The sequence below is a fragment of the Pteropus vampyrus genome, unplaced genomic scaffold, assembly GCF_000151845.1.
Source record: "Pteropus vampyrus isolate Shadow unplaced genomic scaffold, Pvam_2.0 Scaffold89, whole genome shotgun sequence".
Lineage (NCBI taxonomy): Eukaryota > Metazoa > Chordata > Mammalia > Chiroptera > Pteropodidae > Pteropus > Pteropus vampyrus.
In genome coordinates this window covers 2478505-2483197 of record NW_011888870.1, presented here as the reverse complement: position 1 = coordinate 2483197, position 4693 = coordinate 2478505, and the positions used below count along the sequence as shown (strand labels likewise).

The 4693-nt window shown below is 41.5% G+C and overlaps 1 long non-coding RNA gene across 2 annotated transcripts in view; it reads right to left on the bottom strand.

The window, feature by feature from the left end:
* The window catches only part of LOC105294522, a 17405-nt gene extending 12926 nt beyond the window's left edge, over nt 1–4479 (bottom strand). The window contains exons 1-2 of one of the 2 annotated variants that reach the window (XR_002781234.1): nt 4311–4479; nt 1040–1176 (exon numbers count right to left, since the gene is read on the bottom strand). This is a non-coding gene — a long non-coding RNA (uncharacterized LOC105294522). Of the gene's footprint in view, nt 1–1039; nt 1177–4023; nt 4276–4310 lie in introns of those variants that run through there. The other variant, XR_896067.2, reaches the window with a different exon arrangement.
* Between the last annotated feature and the right edge of the window lie 214 nt (nt 4480–4693).

Below are 4693 nucleotides of genomic sequence, written 5' to 3'. Positions count from 1 at the left end.
TTTCATTATAAATCTTGTACAGTAAGGTTTCACCTTTGTTTCTTGCCAAGCTTTTGACTATTGCATCCAGCTGATCTGAGCAGAGCTGTGCTGTGGAGTGACGGTTACATTCCCAGGAGTCTGGCTCCTCCTCACACTGGCCACACCTCTTCTGGGCTATCACCTTTGGCCACTGCAGGGATGCTGTTTGGCCACTTACCCCTCCACAGACATAGGCACATTGTTCATACTTTGTAGAGGTATAGCACAATAATTAAGATACACATAAAGGCAGACCACACAACTGACATAAAAACTTGGAAACATAAAGCAAAAATGGCTGTCTGGGCAGCCTGAGTGAGAGTTTACTAAATAAAATGATTCTTTTATAAATTTTTTTGAAAACTGTGTGTGAGAAATAAGTCAGTATAAAAAGAAGCAATGCCAACCAAAATGAGATCTAAATGTGAAAATAAGGGCAATTATATCTTTAAAGACTGGCATGAATTTTTTTTTTCAACATAGATTTTCAGTTTCTCATTAGACAGATAATATACCCATAATCATTCAAAACTGATGTCATAGATGAGGGAATTTTAATCTCTTTCCTCTCCATGTTTGCTCTTACAGTTCTTTTGCCTACCATGTACTTATGATCATCTCAGAACTCCTCTTTTAAAGTTTTCTCTACTATTCATTGGTCTAATTTAAGCATCACCCATGACGCTGTGAAAGTTGACATAAGTGGAACCATTTTAAAATGGAGCTGGGGCAGTCATTCCAGAGGAGCTGCATTTGCTCTTCTTGTTTCTTGGACTTTGGACTGGGCCATACCTTTGAACTGAGCTAAACTACAGTTAATTTTACAAACAATTATTATAATGTCAGCAGGAAATTGAACATCATGATCACAAAGACTGATGATAATAGATCTTCCGTCTGAAGGTAGAGTCAGAAACCAATCGTGTATAGCCAAGAGGAGCTCAGCTTGTCAGCACCACTAGGGTTTTGAACACCACAAGCCTTCCTAACCATCACAGCCAGGAGGTTCCCATCTCACCTTTACTTCTCGAGCAGTTTTGCCATCCGCATGATATGCGTCTTCTTCTGCCTGACATGACTATTCACAACTTTTCACACCACTTCACACACACCCTTTGGTAGGTGCCTTGAACATATTAGGTGCTCAGAAAATACCTGTAAAATGAAAGGTAATACAATAACTTGTATAAGGTTATTTGTGTTATCCCTGGCACACAATTAGTACTCCTTAAATGTTACAGTTATTAATATAATAAATAAATGAAAACAGGTGATATATTTTTGTGCTGAATTCTATGGTGTTGCACTCAATTCTGTTCTATTCACATCTTTTTCTTAAAAAAAAAATATGAATCATTCCCAGAGTCGATATTTAATTTTATTTTCCAAAAGGTACCAGAAAATTTCAAAAAGAGGTTTAATTTTTATTCTTAGATTATGCATTTTGTAGCCACAGATTGCATGTTTGCCAACACAAAAATGGTATAAAACAAACTAATATGCCTTTATATATTATTGCAAATACCAGTACCTGAGTTAAATAGTGGCTTTCAAATTTCAGGAATTTCTGTAAACACATATGTATATGAATACTAGGGGAAGACCTAATCATGTGAAATTCAAGATTTTCTCACTTCCAAGTCAATAGTGTAGGTCAATGAGTCATCCTTGCTTCCCCAGAACTTTATTTACAAGTAGAAATTGCTCAGCATCTTCAGTTCGAAGACACTAATACAATAGGTCAGACCTGGTGGGGATTTAGGCAGCTACTGACCATGTGCATCAGAAAGCAGAACGCAGAGTCTCCTGCTTTTGGGACAGCGAGTAAGATTTGAGTTGTAAACATAGGTCTGTTTGCCTCCACGTCCGATGCTTTTTCCCACTACAGCACCTTGTCTTCCCTGCCATGCTTCATTTGCATTCTTGATTAGGACCAGAACCTTGATCAGAAAAATTTGCTCTAAGAAAGCCAGTTCTATTAAAATGTCAAAAGTTAGGTGAAAAAAATTCTTTTACAATGATCACCAAACTTGATTTTCACAGTTAATGTTGAAATATAATCAGGTTTTGTTGTTGAATCAGAAATGCATTAACCAAGACCAGATCTCAAAACATGCAGATGACTTTGTGCTGAATGAATCACCAAAGTTATGAATATTCGTATCAGGCAGAAGAAGATGCGTATCATGTGGTTGGCAAAACTGCTTGAGAAGTAAAGGTGAGATGGGAACCTCCTGGCTGTGATGGTTAGGAAGGCTTGTTGTGTTAACCTAAAAACAAAACAAAACAACCGAAAAAAACAAAAATCTCTAAAGATGAGAAGAATGTGAGAATAATTCAGTCACTATTGGAGCTAAAGAATGAACCATGGCAGGCATGTGTTAAAAATATTTCTTTTTCACAAGGAGATGGAGTTTCCATAACCAGGATTCACCACCTCCCACCATCCTCTGAAATCTAGTCAAGAAGAATAATCTTACAAACAGATCTTAAACAGCTCTGATTTCTAAGTTCTGTATTAAAATCTCTAAGGCAAACGTAGATTTTGGAGACAGATAAAAGCAGGTTCTGCGCTCTGCCCCTGACCCTCTCATAACAGTGTAGCAGCTTGGGTAAGTCACTTATCCTTTCTGAAACTCAGTTTCTTGTTTTTGAGAGTGATAATCTGACTCTTGCAGAGTTACTGTGAAAACTCAAAAGAAGATAAATATAAGGCACTGAAAAAAAAGCTGGCCCAGTTCAATTACTAAGGTTGTGTTGATAACATCACAGATCTAAAAATAGCTGAGGGAACCCACCAGACAGTTGTGCAAGTTGATAAATGCAGTACTAATATTGTCATAATGACATGAGTTAAGTAATAGACTGCAGATGACTGTCTATGAGCAACACTGCCAGAGAGAAAGAGACTGGAGGTGAGAAACCAAACATTCAAATCATATTTAGAATAAAAATTTAAGAAAGAGATATAAATGCTTACCACCTATCAATGAAGAATTTCATAGGAATTAATGAGCTAATGCTGGTTAGCATTTTGAAACTCAATGGAACAAAGAATAATACATACACACACAATATTATCATATAAAGTTAGATTATGTATAAACTGAGTTGTGCAGAAGCGACATGCTCTTGCTCCTAACACAGTGTCTGTATTCCGCATCCTTGGTACAGAGGATTCCCTCATTTGGTCCAGATCTCTCAAAGTTTCCCATCAAGAAAGGTTGTGCCCTGTATGCAAGGCTGCAAATATCAGTACCTGAATTTAAATGACTCTCAATATTTGGGAATTCCTTTGAATTCTGTTTCTCTCTGTCTCTGTCTGTCTGTCTGTCTCTCTCTCTCTCGCACATACACACACACACACACACACACACACACACACACACCAGAGAAAGGTCTAATCATGTGTAAGGCAACAGTTAGATCTTCAAATGCTGCCCCAAGAGCATTATTAGCAAAAGGCACAGAAAGGAGACAGGAAGGAGAGGGGAAGGAGGCAGGGAAAGCATTCAGAATTCTGGAAAATTTAGAAGGGCAGCCACACATTCATACCATTAATCCAGGTGTTATAATCACCAGTTGTCCTCACTGGGATATTGATGTTTCTAACACTGGATTACTTGGAGAATAATCAATAATTTGCAAACTGCAAAGCCCCAGTTACACACACACACACACGGGGAGAGAGAGGGAGAGAGAGAGAGAGAGAGAGAGAGAGAGAGAGAGATCTTCAGAAGGTGAGGCAGGCTTTCCATAAGTCCAGAGTGCCCAGAGGTGAGGACTACACTAACAGGCAATGATTGCCCACTGCAGTTCTCATCCACTCTTACCGTATAAATATGCTCTCTTTGACTTACTAGAGCCGTCCCTAACTTTGTAGCAAGTAAAGGGGAACTCACTCCAGGAACGCCGGACTGCCTTAAAAGGTAACCCTCTCCCCACCACATTCCAGATACTTAGTAATATCCTACTCTTCCCCTGGTCTTCAACTCCACCGACCTTTGTGGCAAGAAGTAAGATTTACACAGGAACTTGGAAGTTACTTTCAGGGTTGGCGCTTGTAGAAAAAGATGAATGAAGGCACATCTTGTCACCTTCCTGGAGGAATGAAGGCACATCTTGGAGGTGCCAGAATTCCTGGGAAAAGTGGGCTGAGGCTTCACTTTGCACACTTCCCAAGTCAGAAGGTGGAGATGCCTTTCACCGGATGCTCCAGCCCACTTTAACTTTTACCACCCCTCACCCTTCGGCTCTCTGACCCCGCCCGTCACCACTGCTCTACTCACAGTGCAGTCGCGGTCAGACCCACGGAACGGTTTCTGTGAGCGGCCGTCCTCGTCATCGCTAACATGCTGTTGGTCACCGTCAGCTCCTCCATCCAGAAAGCCTGTGGCTTTCTCTTTCTTACTCCTGCTCCGGCGCTCTAGGGTTTGGCTGTCCAAAGTCCCCAGGGGTTCTACTCCGGCTCCACTGCTGCTCACCTCCGGCAGCGCTCAGAGCTGGCAGCGCTCTGTAAAGTGCAGGGAGTAGCAGGAGCTGGTCATCGCAGGTACTGGTGCGGGGGTCCTCGGTGTCGGGCCGTGGGACCGCGGGACACCCCAGGAGCCGCAGCAGCAGGCGCCCGGGGCGCGGAGGACCGAGAAGCGAGCGGCAGTTGCCAACTTTTCCC